Source organism: Gnatocerus cornutus, unplaced genomic scaffold, assembly GCF_029298725.1.
Source record: "Gnatocerus cornutus isolate USDA-ARS CGAHR unplaced genomic scaffold, icGnaCorn1.1 ctg00000318.1, whole genome shotgun sequence".
NCBI classification, from domain to species: domain Eukaryota; kingdom Metazoa; phylum Arthropoda; class Insecta; order Coleoptera; family Tenebrionidae; genus Gnatocerus; species Gnatocerus cornutus.
Genome location: NW_028275637.1, coordinates 12925 through 31253, shown reverse-complemented (window position 1 = coordinate 31253; position 18329 = coordinate 12925). Strand labels below are relative to the sequence as shown.

The 18329-nt window shown below is 44.1% G+C and overlaps 1 non-coding gene across 1 annotated transcript; it reads left to right on the top strand.

Moving 5' to 3' along the window:
• The first annotated feature begins 17696 nt into the window (after positions 1-17696).
• On the top strand, positions 17697-17816 carry LOC148165439 (5S ribosomal RNA). Its single transcript, XR_015771472.1, has one exon. It is a non-coding gene; the product is annotated as a 5S ribosomal RNA (ribosomal RNA).
• Positions 17817-18329: the final 513 nt, after the last annotated feature.

Below are 18329 nucleotides of genomic sequence, written 5' to 3'. Positions count from 1 at the left end.
CTACTCTTTTCTTTTTTTATTAACATTTCTGATGTCAAACTTTTTTTAAATATATTTTTCACTATTTATATTTTCTCTCAGGAACTTATATAGTATGAAGACGAAAATTTTTAATTCGTTCGAGTTGAATTTGTGGTTCTGAAAAGAACCGATTTTTTTTCTTTTTTTTCCAACCAACTTCCAAGCTGCTCGAGGAGGATTTATTTTGAACTGGTGTATTTGGTGACGGCCTTGGTTCCTTCAGAAACGGCGTGCTTCGCCAATTCACCGGGCAAAAGAAGACGCACCGCCGTCTGGATCTCCCTGCTGGTTATGGTCGAACGTTTGTTGTAATGAGCGAGGCGACTGGCTTCAGCAGCTATACGTTCGAAGATGTCGTTCACGAAACTGTTCATGATAGACATAGCCTTGCTGGAGATACCGGTATCGGGATGGACCTGCTTCAACACCTTGTAAATGTAGATGGCGTAACTCTCCTTCCTCCTGCGCTTCTTTTTCTTGTCGCTCTTCGAGATGTTCTTTTGAGCTTTTCCGGCCTTCTTGGCCGCCTTACCGCTGGTCTTGGGTGGCATTCTCTTCTAGTCGTCGAGTTAAAAAAACGTTTAAAAACAGAAAACGAGACAGACACGACGTGCACGTTACGACGAGTATACTCGATCTAAAACGCCGCACACCTAAAATCCCTCTATTTATAACGAGCGAGCGACAAACAGGCGCTCCGCCTTAGTTCGTCGTTCGACCATTGCCCTAACGAGATGGCGCTGTACCGACCATATAAATTTCTAGCCTTCGCCGCGTTCGGCATTTATTTCAAGCCGTACGTTTGTCAGTGCGCTTCGTGTCAGTCGCAGTAGGTGTTTTGCTGTTTATATCGTATAACAACATGTCCGGAAGAGGAAAAGGAGGTAAAGTGAAGGGAAAGGCGAAGTCTCGTTCCAGTCGTGCCGGACTTCAGTTTCCCGTCGGCAGAATTCATCGTCTTCTGCGTAAAGGAAACTACGCCGAAAGAGTGGGTGCAGGTGCTCCCGTTTATTTGGCGGCCGTAATGGAATATCTAGCCGCCGAAGTTCTCGAATTGGCAGGAAACGCCGCCAGAGATAACAAGAAAACCCGTATCATTCCGAGACATCTTCAATTGGCTATAAGGAACGACGAGGAGTTAAACAAGCTCCTTTCCGGCGTTACCATCGCCCAAGGCGGTGTCTTGCCCAACATCCAGGCGGTGTTGTTGCCCAAGAAGACCGAAAAGAAGCCTTAAATTTAATTCTTCGCCGCCGTCATCTCGAACGAAAAACAAAAACTTTTATAAAAACCATCTTCACATCGGCCCTTCTCAGGGCCAAAAATTCAACTCGAACGAATTGATTTTTTCGCCAAAATACAACAACCTATGAGAATCATGTTAAAAAGTCTTTTAGATATTTTAAAGTTAAACCGATCAATTAATTCATTATACGAGCGTAGACTGAACGGAAGATTTTCGATTACATTCAACCAAGAAAGATGATTTTTACGACTTTTCATCGTAATTTTTAGAAAAATTCAATGCCCGACTAAAGCACGAACTCGACAACTCTATCTATAATAATTTATTGATTATCTAATTCAAGAAACATTCCGATTCGTCGTAAATTTCTTCACATTTCGCACATTAATCTGTTAAGAACATACACACACACACCGGTCGCCTATACGTGCTCTCCGTCTCGATAATTTCTTGCAGCAGCAGTCGTCAGCGGTGAGCCGTAATACTACAATCAATCGTTTTATTTGCTATGAGATTTTGTTTCAAGTCACGTCTGAGGAGAGTAACTCTACCCCATATTGGACATAACCTCAAATATACTCTTCGTGGCAAAAACGTTCTTTTAACGATGGTCATTCTAACCTAAAACTGCTGTCAAAATTGTCAAAGTCGCCGCCTGGATCACAAATTAAAATGATCACTCACTCCGTACGATTTTCATTTCGATTTGAAGACAAACACACAATTGAGCAACATATTTAATTCGTTTGATTTATTTTGTGGTTCTGAAAAGAACCGTTTTTTTTTGTTTGTTTGTTTGCTTGCCTGCGGGGGGTTTGTTGTTATTCCTCTGAGGATGCGGATACACGTCATAAAATGATAAAATTAACCGCCGAAACCGTAAAGGGTACGACCTTGACGTTTCAGGGCGTAGACGACGTCCATGGCGGTGACGGTCTTACGTTTTGCGTGTTCGGTGTAAGTTACGGCGTCACGGATGACGTTCTCGAGGAAGACCTTCAACACACCTCTGGTTTCTTCGTAGATGAGACCGGAAATACGTTTCACACCACCACGACGAGCCAATCTTCTGATCGCCGGTTTCGTTATACCTTGGATGTTATCGCGTAGAACTTTGCGATGACGTTTGGCGCCACCTTTTCCCAATCCTTTGCCACCTTTACCACGACCGGTCATCTTGATAAAATTAGGAAATTCTTCGTACAAAACGACGTAGCTTCGACCAAGTTCGTTATGGAACTAACGTCAAAATTTCATTCCGCGGGACTATTTATAAGTTACGGCAGCTCCACCTCGCGTTAAAAACGAATCCACCAATGGCGTCGCCGTATGACTCATCGAGTTTATAAAACGGCCGTTGGCGCGACGAAAATTTTCAGTTGACTTTCGAACGTTCGTACGTACGGTCGGTCGTTCGGTCGAAGCAAGCAAGCAAGCCACTACCTACGTTAATTCTTTTCATTTGATTCATCCGATATCCGAGATGGCGAGAACTAAACAGACGGCTCGTAAATCTACCGGTGGCAAGGCACCTAGAAAACAGTTGGCCACGAAGGCGGCCAGAAAAAGCGCTCCCGCCACCGGAGGTGTCAAGAAACCTCACCGTTACAGGCCCGGTACGGTCGCCCTTCGTGAGATTCGTCGTTATCAAAAGAGCACTGAACTTTTGATCCGCAAGCTGCCTTTCCAACGTCTCGTCCGAGAGATCGCCCAAGATTTCAAGACCGATCTCCGTTTCCAAAGTTCGGCCGTGATGGCACTTCAAGAAGCCAGCGAGGCTTATCTCGTCGGCCTCTTCGAAGACACCAACTTGTGCGCCATCCACGCCAAACGTGTCACCATCATGCCGAAAGACATCCAATTGGCGAGACGCATTCGTGGCGAGAGGGCTTAAATTTCCTCCATCCATCCATCCATCCATCCGATCCGACCATCTAGAATTAACAAATTCTTCATCTTCGAAGGTGTTAAAAGAAGAAAAAAAAAATCGGTTCTTTTCAGAACCACAATTATTTTCCAACGAATTGAAAATTTATCGTTCGCGCATGCAACTTTTTGAGATTGAAAAAAAAAAAAAAAAAAAAAAAAGTTAGGTTATGTGATTTATTCACAAAATTCGTACTTACATAAAACGATAAACTTTTGCTTTTTTCTTTCACATTAAATTTTCTTTTAACTGAGACTATTTGAAACATTATTATATAATAAAGTTTATCATTCTTTGTAATAACACTGTTTCGACAGTCAAATGAATAGACAAGAAAATCAAATGAAAGTATGTATCTCCTCAACAGAATGTGCATTGTCCAAGCGAATCTTTCGTTCGTTTCTTGAAAATAATTGTGGCCCTGAAAAGGGCCATTTATTTGTATCGATGGTGCCCCTACGTCGATATATACGATCGGAGCACGTTCCCGAAACCACCAGGACGTCGTCGTCGTTGAAAAAATTAAATCATCGTCGTCGACTTTTCACTTCTTTCTCTTGGGTGAAGCGGTTTTTTTCGCTTTGACGGTGACGGCTTTGGCCGTTTTCGGTTTCGGCGCTTTCGGTTTCTTGGTTGGACCGGCCTTGTTGGATTTCTTCGCTTTCGATGGCGTCTTGGGTTTGACGGGCGATCTGGAGGCGGCGCTGGCTTTCTTTTCGGGAGCGGACGCAGCCTTTCTAGCCTTCGATACGGCGACGCTCTTCTTTTCGGCGGCAGTTTTCTTAGACTTGGCCGAAGCGGCGGGGGCGGCCTTCTTACCGGCTTTTGAGGCGGATCCTTTTTCGGCGGACGTCGGCGCTGACGCGACGGAACGTTTAGCAACGCCCGTCTTCTTGGATTTCGCCGATGACGACGCGGTCGCAGCGGCAGATCTCTTTTTCGTGGCGGACGGAGCCTTAGCTGCACCGGTGACGGCAGAAGCCAACTTGAACGAACCGGAAGCTCCTTTTCCTTTGGTTTGGACCAACGAACCGGATGCGACGGCGCCCTTAAGGTACTTCTTGATGAAAGGCGCAAATTTTTCCGCGTCGACTTTGTAGTTGGCCGCGACATATTTCTTGATCGCCTGCAACGAAGAACCGCCGCGTTCCTTCAAGCCTTTGATGGCGTTGGTGACCATCTCCGAAGTGGGCGGATGAGAAGGTTTGCTTCTCGGATTTTTGGGCTTCTTCTCCTTCTTCACCGGTGAGGAGCCGGAAGTGGCACCGGCGACCGTCGAAGCTGCTTGATTTTCTACGTCGGCCATATTTTCGTCTATCGCGCGCGCGTTTTTTTCTTTTTATTATAGGTAGGCTTATTCTTCGGTGAAAGAACGAATGAACTTTACAGAACGAATTGGGCGCCAAAGTCAAAGTGTTGGCGCGTTCGAAAACGCGCGGACCGCGGACTAAACGAGAGCCTTCTCGTCGAGTTAGAAAATTCAGTGGGCCTCGAATACAGCTTTCGCGTGATGGCATCGTTCTCTTTACGCGAAGATCACCGCCTCCGGGTGCGGGAACATGAGCGATTCGGTCGGCGATGGCCTCCTGAATAACCTCAAGTTTTCCCGGACGACCAGCCGACCTCCAAAAGCGAACAAGGACCGATCGAACGTCGACTCGAACAAAGACCCTCCGAAACAAGGAGATGACATCCAAGTTCGACGCCGACGTTACGCGTTTTCCACGAATAACAGGAAAGTTCCGCTTTCGACCAGACAAACTTGGAAGCATCCTCTACAAGTTTCACGAACGAATCGGTCGAAAAGTACGTGCGATCTTTTCGAAAATCGCCTCGCAAAGAGACGCAGCACGGATCGGAGCGACGACCGACGAACCTGCAGAGTGTAGGAAAAAAATTCACAAACGGTCGAAGATGACGTCCGAGAAGGTCGAATTTTTTCAAGAACGAAGATAAAACCTTCGCCTTTCGTAGGAGTTGATTTTTGAAAACGATCTTGACGAACAGGTCGGAAAAAAAACGATGTCAATTTCGGACTCGACCATGAGAAACGAATTTGTACGACGAACGGACTTTTCGAACGACTTTTTTCGCAAAATCGACATTTTTTCCTCAAAAATTACCTCACACGACGAAATCCCATCATCGAAACATCACCGAAAACAGTTTTGACGGCGAAATTCTCGTCAATTTTACGAAAATAAAGGGAAAATCAGACGGACCACCGTCGAACATCCAGCGACGGGAACGGACGAGTTTTTTAATTTTTCTTGCCAATTCATTGCGAAAGAAGCAATTTTTCTCGACGAAACCATTTTATAATCATAAAAAAAACTCCCCAAACACCACAAACCAACAAAAATACGGAAATCTTGCATTGTTTGCATTTTTCAGACACTCTAAATAAAACTACGTCGATGTCGGCGGATTTTCAGTCGGTCGTCGGTCGACAGAAATCCAACGAAATTTTCATTTGTTCTTCTCAAAAACGAAAAACAAACAAATCAACAAAACATTCCCTACTATTAGTCGACATTTCGAGCAGAAACTACGAACGTCGAAAGATTTAAAAAATGAAATATGTAGGTGTGCGTGCGTGCGTACTTACTTGAAACTTTTTTCTTGTTTCATCGTCGCACTGGAACAAATTAAATTTTAATGCAATGTAAACGCGACCACACTTTCGACGAAAACATCTCTATGAATCGAACGACGTCGGAAAAAGAATAAATCGAGAAGAGAACAAATCATGAAACAACACACACCCACCCCGCCCGGCCCGGCCAGAGTGGTGGGAATTTCGATGAATGAACAGACAAAGAAACCAACTCTGTTATCAGTTCTAAGAAAGAAAGCAGGTAGCGGCGGCGGCGAACCTTCGACCGTACTACGGTCAGTTCATGAATTAACCCCGTCCGTTCGGAGTTTATTCATCTCCGGTCCGTGTCGGCGTTTACTTCAAGTGGGTGCTATTTCCATCTAAGCAAGCAAGTGAGTAAGTAAGTTCTCAAATTTTAAATTACGTTAATCGCAAGTGACTCGTTGAGATCGTCAAACGAACAATTTAATTTAACGCCTCATACGAGTTTTTTTTTTTCGTCATTTTGTCGCAAAAAAAAAACTAAAAAACGACTCGCAAAAAAAAATTTTTTTTTTTTCTTCTTTTAAATCTTGTACATTTTCTGACATGTGTACCATCGAAAAATGTCACATCCAAACGATCGAACAATCACAAAAAATCGTCAACGTACCATCTTGGAAAATTTTACCAGGCAACGACCATACCACGTTGAAAACTACCGGTTCTCGTCCCAGTCTTGTCCGAGCGCTCGTAGCGAACGGACGTGCGATAGAGAGCTCCCCCTCTCAGTGTTTAAGTTGTGACCACAGTGCAAAGTGCCACGTGCCTTGAACAAAGTGAATCGTGTCCCAATTGTTGTTTTAACAACAAGAGGAATTAAACCAAGTTCGATACAGCGCAGGCTGGTTAAGCCTGCACTGACCACCGAAAACATGGCCAGTTCGAGCCTCAACTGGCTGAAGCCGAAGAAAACGGTGAAAAAAGTGAAACAAAAGGTGAGGTACGTGCCAGTACCAATCGACGCTAACCGATTTCAACCAATCTCTTCTGATGAAGAGGATGAAGAAGACAACATGGAGACGGAGGAAACATCCTCCAGGACAAAAACCACCGCGACCGCGAACGAAAGGAGACCGCCGCCGATCATCATCCACGGCCGGAACATAACGCACAACCGTCTCAGAGAATTGTTCGCCGATTGCGACAACGGTTACCAAGTGCGTTACACAAGGGAGAAAACCCTTGTGTACCCCAACACGACAGACATCCACACGACGATGAAAAACAAACTCACGGCAGGAAAAGTGGAATTCCACACGTTCACCCCAAAAGGACTCAAAACGTCAACGTTTGTAATCAAGGGGCTGGACAACAACCCTGAGCCCGAATCCGTTCTTGCAGAGCTCAAGAGCTGCAAGATTGAAGCTACCAATGTGAGAAAAATGGGGCCCAACACCAAGAGGCCCCATTACATCGTAACAGTGGCCGACAGCGAGACTGTCGAGTCACTGAACAAAAAGTGTCGGGCGATTCTCAACGTCAGGGTGCGTTTCGAGAAATACCTCAATAAGAAGAAGATGACACAGTGTCACCGGTGCCAGGCATGGGGCCACGGCACGAGGAACTGCAACCTCGAACCGACGTGCGTAAGATGCTCTCAGTACCACTGGACCCGCGACTGCCCCCATAAGCCCGACCCGACGTACATTCCCAAATGTGCCAACTGCGGGAAACAAGGACACGCTGCCTCGCAAACCACGTGCGAGGTCTACATCGCCAAGGTAACCCGCATCGAGGAACTCCAAGAAGAAAGACGTCAGAAGGTCGCCAACAAGAGGGCTAAATTAGCCCCCGCGCCGATCCCAAAGGTCAATCCGTGGACCCAGCCAAAGAAACCAACAGGTGAGTCCATTGTTTTTACCGATAAATCATTTCCGCCTCTGCCGACGCCTTCAACGAGCGCAGCAAATTCGCCAATTTTAACAAGGCAAACACCAACCAAAACGAAAATTCCAGAAACAAGCAGCATGACAGAATTTTGTAAAATAAACGCCGAAATTTCCAGGCTGAACAAAAATGTAAATATGAAAAATTTGCTCATAATACTTAAAGAACTGAACAATGCACTTGAAAAATGCCAGTCTCAACAAGAAAAGCTGTTCGTCTGCATAGACGTTCTATCCAAAATGGGAGACGCTGGCTATGAGCTGTAAATTGACGATAGTTCACTGGAACGCAAACGGTCTGCATGAAAAAGCTGCGGAATTATTGAACTTTATTAAAAATGGTGGAATTCACATTATGGCAATTAGCGAAACGCGTCTCAAAAGTAAAGATCGGCTTAAACTCACCAATTACACGGTTCTCAGAAAGGACAGAACGGATGTCATTAGGGGAGGTGGGGTTGCTCTCCTAATCCGTAATGACGTCCCCTTTGAACACATTCCCACCCCAAATGTAAGATTCCTCGAAACCCTAACGATTAAGATCGAGAACAACATTTTCATAACATCAGTTTACAACCGACCAATCAACTCAATTAGGGACGCGGATTTAGACATAATTAATAATCTGGGAAGAAAGCAATTAATTCTCGGGGACTTCAATGCGAGACACACAAGCTGGGGTTGTCACGCAAACAATAGTAACGGGTTCAGGCTCTACAATTACGTAGAAAACACAAGCTTGATAATTAACAGAACTGCTGATCCAACTCATTTCCCAATTAACGGCATGACACCTACCTACATTGACTTGACAATCACGAAAAACATGGTAATCTCAGAACCCAGATCAGTGACCGCACTCAACTCGGATCACAATCCTGTGATTCTTGAGATTCCTGACATGACAATCAAAGACAAAACAATCCAAATCAATTCCTATAAACAAACCAACTGGCCCCTCTTCCGCAAAACCCTTGACAGACATGTTGAACTGACGGAAATCATTGGCACGAAAGATGATCTTGATAAACAGATTGAACTGTTCATTAAGGCCATCCAGAAGGCCAAAGACCAAGTCACGACGACGAAAACAATAAATCCTTTTCGAGACGAAATTCCGAAAGCAACCATAGAGAAAATAAAACTCAAGAACCGAATCAGAAAACTGTACCAAAGAACACGAGACCCATTTTTCAAAAACCAAGCATCTGAATTAACCAGAGAAATTAAACAAGAAATAAAAGAATTCAGACAGAACAAATGGGAAACAAAACTTGGCAAATTAAATCCGCACGATAATTCTCTATGGAAAATGACAAAAGCTCTCAAAAGACGATTTACCCCCATCTCTATCCTTAAATCCAATAACAACACAGCATTTAATAATGTGGAAAAAGCAAACACACTGGCAACATATTATGAAACGATCCACACAAGTGATAATCACAACACACCCGAACAAACAGAAATAATTGAAACAGTAAACTCTTTCAATAGTGACAATTCCCAGATAGACGCGCCTACGGCCGTCAAACCCACAGAAATCGCAAAAATCATAAGCACTTTACCGAATAACAAAGCCCCGGGAAATGACGGCATAGAAAACAGAATACTGAAAAATCTTACAGCGAAAGCTGTAAAACAACTAACGAATATAATAAATGCCATGCTTAATCTTTGTATCTTCCCGGAAAAACTTAAAGTAGCAGATGTCATCCCCATTTTGAAACCGGGGAAAAACCCCAATGCACCAAACGCATACAGACCAATTAGCCTTCTACCAACAATATCAAAAGTTGCGGAAAAGGTAATCCAAAAACGAATTAATAAGCACATTAAAGAAAACAAAATTTTACCGCCAGAGCAATTTGGTTTTCGGGAACGACATAATACCACACAGCAAGTCCTCAGACTAATAAATGACATAACCAATAATTACAACACGAAAAGCATAACAGCAATGACATGTCTTGATATTGAAAAAGCATTTGATAAAGTCTGGACAAAAGGACTAATTTACAAAATGATTCAATTGAAGTTCCCGACGCACATTACTAAATTAATAAACTCGTACTTAACAGAGAGAAAGTTCAGAGTAAAGGTAGAAGGCGAAAAGTCGGAAATGAAATCAATAAATGCGGGAGTCCCACAAGGCTCAGTGCTTGGGCCAATACTATTTAATATTTACATTCATGACATCACTAAATTCGCACAAACCAATTTAGCTTTGTACGCGGACGACACCGCCATCTACGCTAAGTCTCATTCGGGTCAGGTCGCACTCAAACAAGTTCAGATCCACATTAATCAACTCGAGAAATTCTACGCGAAATGGAAGATTAAACTCAACGCGGACAAAACGGAAACGGTCATTTTTGCAAAAAGATTCACCGGGCTAAAGATCAATAAAAAACTAAAGGTAGGGGACAGTGAAATTGAAATTAAGAACTCTGTGAAATATCTAGGAGTCACCCTAGACAAAAGGCTAAACCTAAATGAACACATAAAGAAAACGAGACAAAAAGGTGAAGCCGTCCTCAAGCAATTGTACCCATTGTTGGTCAAAAACAACTATCTAAACACGAAAAATAAGTTGCTTCTGTACAAATGCATCTTACGCCCCATCATAACATACGCAGCGCCCATCTACCGGCACAAACCACACACTCCACTAATTCCTTTGCAAAGATTTCAAAATAAATGCTTAAGACTTGCTCTTAACGCAGACAGATACACTCCGCTCCGTCAACTTCATCAGGACGCGAATCTTCCACTCCTACACCATTACATCCATTCCCTTTCCGATAAATTCTACGAGAAGCAGGTGCGGCACGTACCTCTTCTCAAACAATCCCTCAAACACCCAGCAGGAACTCACAAGTTCCCGCACTCGGGTGTCCCCAATCTAGACCGGATAATCCGCTGAATTTTGTTACAGGCAAAAGGCAGTGGAAGAAGAACCGTAAACGGCAATCGACCAGCCACTGACCATATCGGAACAGGAGTCCAGGAGCCCCCTGGAACCTCACCACTAGACCATACCGCACCAGGAGCCCAGGAGCTCCCTGGAAACAGAAACCGGACCGGAAGTCCCAAGACCTCTTTGAGGTCAACACTGTAAATAGTTTTTTAAATATCCTTTGTACATAGTAGATAATAAGGTTAGGGTTTTTACTAAAATTTCATTTTCCCTAAATTAAGGTAACCGATAAGTAGGCTAAACACCACAAATGTATGCAACCAAGGTTGCCGGTGAGCCATAAAATAAATGTAATATCTTAGATTGTATAATAAATGTAGGCTAGGTTAAGGCATCAGCGCCACACATTAGCATAAGTTAATCTTAAGTGTGATATGTATTATCTTAGTGATTGCATGCGTAACTTCAACCGAATAAAAATCCTGTTGAATTTGAATTTGGTTCTCGTCCGATCACCGAAGTCAAGCAACGTCGGGCGCGGTCAGTACTTGGATGGGTGACCGCTTGGGAACACCGCGTGCCGTTGTCTCTACTCTTTTCTTTTTTTATTAACATTTCTGATGTCAAACTTTTTTTAAATATATTTTTCACTATTTATATTTTCTCTCAGGAACTTATATAGTATGAAGACGAAAATTTTTAATTCGTTCGAGTTGAATTTGTGGTTCTGAAAAGAACCGATTTTTTTTCTTTTTTTTCCAACCAACTTCCAAGCTGCTCGAGGAGGATTTATTTTGAACTGGTGTATTTGGTGACGGCCTTGGTTCCTTCAGAAACGGCGTGCTTCGCCAATTCACCGGGCAAAAGAAGACGCACCGCCGTCTGGATCTCCCTGCTGGTTATGGTCGAACGTTTGTTGTAATGAGCGAGGCGACTGGCTTCAGCAGCTATACGTTCGAAGATGTCGTTCACGAAACTGTTCATGATAGACATAGCCTTGCTGGAGATACCGGTATCGGGATGGACCTGCTTCAACACCTTGTAAATGTAGATGGCGTAACTCTCCTTCCTCCTGCGCTTCTTTTTCTTGTCGCTCTTCGAGATGTTCTTTTGAGCTTTTCCGGCCTTCTTGGCCGCCTTACCGCTGGTCTTGGGTGGCATTCTCTTCTAGTCGTCGAGTTAAAAAAACGTTTAAAAACAGAAAACGAGACAGACACGACGTGCACGTTACGACGAGTATACTCGATCTAAAACGCCGCACACCTAAAATCCCTCTATTTATAACGAGCGAGCGACAAACAGGCGCTCCGCCTTAGTTCGTCGTTCGACCATTGCCCTAACGAGATGGCGCTGTACCGACCATATAAATTTCTAGCCTTCGCCGCGTTCGGCATTTATTTCAAGCCGTACGTTTGTCAGTGCGCTTCGTGTCAGTCGCAGTAGGTGTTTTGCTGTTTATATCGTATAACAACATGTCCGGAAGAGGAAAAGGAGGTAAAGTGAAGGGAAAGGCGAAGTCTCGTTCCAGTCGTGCCGGACTTCAGTTTCCCGTCGGCAGAATTCATCGTCTTCTGCGTAAAGGAAACTACGCCGAAAGAGTGGGTGCAGGTGCTCCCGTTTATTTGGCGGCCGTAATGGAATATCTAGCCGCCGAAGTTCTCGAATTGGCAGGAAACGCCGCCAGAGATAACAAGAAAACCCGTATCATTCCGAGACATCTTCAATTGGCTATAAGGAACGACGAGGAGTTAAACAAGCTCCTTTCCGGCGTTACCATCGCCCAAGGCGGTGTCTTGCCCAACATCCAGGCGGTGTTGTTGCCCAAGAAGACCGAAAAGAAGCCTTAAATTTAATTCTTCGCCGCCGTCATCTCGAACGAAAAACAAAAACTTTTATAAAAACCATCTTCACATCGGCCCTTCTCAGGGCCAAAAATTCAACTCGAACGAATTGATTTTTTCGCCAAAATACAACAACCTATGAGAATCATGTTAAAAAGTCTTTTAGATATTTTAAAGTTAAACCGATCAATTAATTCATTATACGAGCGTAGACTGAACGGAAGATTTTCGATTACATTCAACCAAGAAAGATGATTTTTACGACTTTTCATCGTAATTTTTAGAAAAATTCAATGCCCGACTAAAGCACGAACTCGACAACTCTATCTATAATAATTTATTGATTATCTAATTCAAGAAACATTCCGATTCGTCGTAAATTTCTTCACATTTCGCACATTAATCTGTTAAGAACATACACACACACACCGGTCGCCTATACGTGCTCTCCGTCTCGATAATTTCTTGCAGCAGCAGTCGTCAGCGGTGAGCCGTAATACTACAATCAATCGTTTTATTTGCTATGAGATTTTGTTTCAAGTCACGTCTGAGGAGAGTAACTCTACCCCATATTGGACATAACCTCAAATATACTCTTCGTGGCAAAAACGTTCTTTTAACGATGGTCATTCTAACCTAAAACTGCTGTCAAAATTGTCAAAGTCGCCGCCTGGATCACAAATTAAAATGATCACTCACTCCGTACGATTTTCATTTCGATTTGAAGACAAACACACAATTGAGCAACATATTTAATTCGTTTGATTTATTTTGTGGTTCTGAAAAGAACCGTTTTTTTTTGTTTGTTTGTTTGCTTGCCTGCGGGGGGTTTGTTGTTATTCCTCTGAGGATGCGGATACACGTCATAAAATGATAAAATTAACCGCCGAAACCGTAAAGGGTACGACCTTGACGTTTCAGGGCGTAGACGACGTCCATGGCGGTGACGGTCTTACGTTTTGCGTGTTCGGTGTAAGTTACGGCGTCACGGATGACGTTCTCGAGGAAGACCTTCAACACACCTCTGGTTTCTTCGTAGATGAGACCGGAAATACGTTTCACACCACCACGACGAGCCAATCTTCTGATCGCCGGTTTCGTTATACCTTGGATGTTATCGCGTAGAACTTTGCGATGACGTTTGGCGCCACCTTTTCCCAATCCTTTGCCACCTTTACCACGACCGGTCATCTTGATAAAATTAGGAAATTCTTCGTACAAAACGACGTAGCTTCGACCAAGTTCGTTATGGAACTAACGTCAAAATTTCATTCCGCGGGACTATTTATAAGTTACGGCAGCTCCACCTCGCGTTAAAAACGAATCCACCAATGGCGTCGCCGTATGACTCATCGAGTTTATAAAACGGCCGTTGGCGCGACGAAAATTTTCAGTTGACTTTCGAACGTTCGTACGTACGGTCGGTCGTTCGGTCGAAGCAAGCAAGCAAGCCACTACCTACGTTAATTCTTTTCATTTGATTCATCCGATATCCGAGATGGCGAGAACTAAACAGACGGCTCGTAAATCTACCGGTGGCAAGGCACCTAGAAAACAGTTGGCCACGAAGGCGGCCAGAAAAAGCGCTCCCGCCACCGGAGGTGTCAAGAAACCTCACCGTTACAGGCCCGGTACGGTCGCCCTTCGTGAGATTCGTCGTTATCAAAAGAGCACTGAACTTTTGATCCGCAAGCTGCCTTTCCAACGTCTCGTCCGAGAGATCGCCCAAGATTTCAAGACCGATCTCCGTTTCCAAAGTTCGGCCGTGATGGCACTTCAAGAAGCCAGCGAGGCTTATCTCGTCGGCCTCTTCGAAGACACCAACTTGTGCGCCATCCACGCCAAACGTGTCACCATCATGCCGAAAGACATCCAATTGGCGAGACGCATTCGTGGCGAGAGGGCTTAAATTTCCTCCATCCATCCATCCATCCATCCGATCCGACCATCTAGAATTAACAAATTCTTCATCTTCGAAGGTGTTAAAAGAAGAAAAAAAAAATCGGTTCTTTTCAGAACCACAATTATTTTCCAACGAATTGAAAATTTATCGTTCGCGCATGCAACTTTTTGAGATTGAAAAAAAAAAAAAAAAAAAAAAAAGTTAGGTTATGTGATTTATTCACAAAATTCGTACTTACATAAAACGATAAACTTTTGCTTTTTTCTTTCACATTAAATTTTCTTTTAACTGAGACTATTTGAAACATTATTATATAATAAAGTTTATCATTCTTTGTAATAACACTGTTTCGACAGTCAAATGAATAGACAAGAAAATCAAATGAAAGTATGTATCTCCTCAACAGAATGTGCATTGTCCAAGCGAATCTTTCGTTCGTTTCTTGAAAATAATTGTGGCCCTGAAAAGGGCCATTTATTTGTATCGATGGTGCCCCTACGTCGATATATACGATCGGAGCACGTTCCCGAAACCACCAGGACGTCGTCGTCGTTGAAAAAATTAAATCATCGTCGTCGACTTTTCACTTCTTTCTCTTGGGTGAAGCGGTTTTTTTCGCTTTGACGGTGACGGCTTTGGCCGTTTTCGGTTTCGGCGCTTTCGGTTTCTTGGTTGGACCGGCCTTGTTGGATTTCTTCGCTTTCGATGGCGTCTTGGGTTTGACGGGCGATCTGGAGGCGGCGCTGGCTTTCTTTTCGGGAGCGGACGCAGCCTTTCTAGCCTTCGATACGGCGACGCTCTTCTTTTCGGCGGCAGTTTTCTTAGACTTGGCCGAAGCGGCGGGGGCGGCCTTCTTACCGGCTTTTGAGGCGGATCCTTTTTCGGCGGACGTCGGCGCTGACGCGACGGAACGTTTAGCAACGCCCGTCTTCTTGGATTTCGCCGATGACGACGCGGTCGCAGCGGCAGATCTCTTTTTCGTGGCGGACGGAGCCTTAGCTGCACCGGTGACGGCAGAAGCCAACTTGAACGAACCGGAAGCTCCTTTTCCTTTGGTTTGGACCAACGAACCGGATGCGACGGCGCCCTTAAGGTACTTCTTGATGAAAGGCGCAAATTTTTCCGCGTCGACTTTGTAGTTGGCCGCGACATATTTCTTGATCGCCTGCAACGAAGAACCGCCGCGTTCCTTCAAGCCTTTGATGGCGTTGGTGACCATCTCCGAAGTGGGCGGATGAGAAGGTTTGCTTCTCGGATTTTTGGGCTTCTTCTCCTTCTTCACCGGTGAGGAGCCGGAAGTGGCACCGGCGACCGTCGAAGCTGCTTGATTTTCTACGTCGGCCATATTTTCGTCTATCGCGCGCGCGTTTTTTTCTTTTTATTATAGGTAGGCTTATTCTTCGGTGAAAGAACGAATGAACTTTACAGAACGAATTGGGCGCCAAAGTCAAAGTGTTGGCGCGTTCGAAAACGCGCGGACCGCGGACTAAACGAGAGCCTTCTCGTCGAGTTAGAAAATTCAGTGGGCCTCGAATACAGCTTTCGCGTGATGGCATCGTTCTCTTTACGCGAAGATCACCGCCTCCGGGTGCGGGAACATGAGCGATTCGGTCGGCGATGGCCTCCTGAATAACCTCAAGTTTTCCCGGACGACCAGCCGACCTCCAAAAGCGAACAAGGACCGATCGAACGTCGACTCGAACAAAGACCCTCCGAAACAAGGAGATGACATCCAAGTTCGACGCCGACGTTACGCGTTTTCCACGAATAACAGGAAAGTTCCGCTTTCGACCAGACAAACTTGGAAGCATCCTCTACAAGTTTCACGAACGAATCGGTCGAAAAGTACGTGCGATCTTTTCGAAAATCGCCTCGCAAAGAGACGCAGCACGGATCGGAGCGACGACCGACGAACCTGCAGAGTGTAGGAAAAAAATTCACAAACGGTCGAAGATGACGTCCGAGAAGGTCGAATTTTTTCAAGAACGAAGATAAAACCTTCGCCTTTCGTAGGAGTTGATTTTTGAAAACGATCTTGACGAACAGGTCGGAAAAAAAAACGATGTCAATTTCGGACTCGACCATGAGAAACGAATTTGTACGACGAACGGACTTTTCGAACGACTTTTTTCGCAAAATCGACATTTTTTCCTCAAAAATTACCTCACACGACGAAATCCCATCATCGAAACATCACCGAAAACAGTTTTGACGGCGAAATTCTCGTCAATTTTACGAAAATAAAGGGAAAATCAGACGGACCACCGTCGAACATCCAGCGACGGGAACGGACGAGTTTTTTAATTTTTCTTGCCAATTCATTGCGAAAGAAGCAATTTTTCTCGACGAAACCATTTTATAATCATAAAAAAAACTCCCCAAACACCACAAACCAACAAAAATACGGAAATCTTGCATTGTTTGCATTTTTCAGACACTCTAAATAAAACTACGTCGATGTCGGCGGATTTTCAGTCGGTCGTCGGTCGACAGAAATCCAACGAAATTTTCATTTGTTCTTCTCAAAAACGAAAAACAAACAAATCAACAAAACATTCCCTACTATTAGTCGACATTTCGAGCAGAAACTACGAACGTCGAAAGATTTAAAAAATGAAATATGTAGGTGTGCGTGCGTGCGTACTTACTTGAAACTTTTTTCTTGTTTCATCGTCGCACTGGAACAAATTAAATTTTAATGCAATGTAAACGCGACCACACTTTCGACGAAAACATCTCTATGAATCGAACGACGTCGGAAAAAGAATAAATCGAGAAGAGAACAAATCATGAAACAACACACACCCACCCCGCCCGGCCCGGCCAGAGTGGTGGGAATTTCGATGAATGAACAGACAAAGAAACCAACTCTGTTATCAGTTCTAAGAAAGAAAGCAGGTAGCGGCGGCGGCGAACCTTCGACCGTACTACGGTCAGTTCATGAATTAACCCCGTCCGTTCGGAGTTTATTCATCTCCGGTCCGTGTCGGCGTTTACTTCAAGTGGGTGCTATTTCCATCTAAGCAAGCAAGTGAGTAAGTAAGTTCTCAAATTTTAAATTACGTTAATCGCAAGTGACTCGTTGAGATCGTCAAACGAACAATTTAATTTAACGCCTCATACGAGTTTTTTTTTTTCGTCATTTTGTCGCAAAAAAAAAACTAAAAAACGACTCGCAAAAAAAAATTTTTTTTTTTTCTTCTTTTAAATCTTGTACATTTTCTGACATGTGTACCATCGAAAAATGTCACATCCAAACGATCGAACAATCACAAAAAATCGTCAACGTACCATCTTGGAAAATTTTACCAGGCAACGACCATACCACGTTGAAAACTACCGGTTCTCGTCCGATCACCGAAGTCAAGCAACGTCGGGCGCGGTCAGTACTTGGATGGGTGACCGCTTGGGAACACCGCGTGCCGTTGTCTCTACTCTTTTCTTTTTTTATTAACATTTCTGATGTCAAACTTTTTTTAAATATATTTTTCACTATTTATATTTTCTCTCAGGAACTTATATAGTATGAAGACGAAAATTTTTAATTCGTTCGAGTTGAATTTGTGGTTCTGAAAAGAACCGATTTTTTTTCTTTTTTTTCCAACCAACTTCCAAGCTGCTCGAGGAGGATTTATTTTGAACTGGTGTATTTGGTGACGGCCTTGGTTCCTTCAGAAACGGCGTGCTTCGCCAATTCACCGGGCAAAAGAAGACGCACCGCCGTCTGGATCTCCCTGCTGGTTATGGTCGAACGTTTGTTGTAATGAGCGAGGCGACTGGCTTCAGCAGCTATACGTTCGAAGATGTCGTTCACGAAACTGTTCATGATAGACATAGCCTTGCTGGAGATACCGGTATCGGGATGGACCTGCTTCAACACCTTGTAAATGTAGATGGCGTAACTCTCCTTCCTCCTGCGCTTCTTTTTCTTGTCGCTCTTCGAG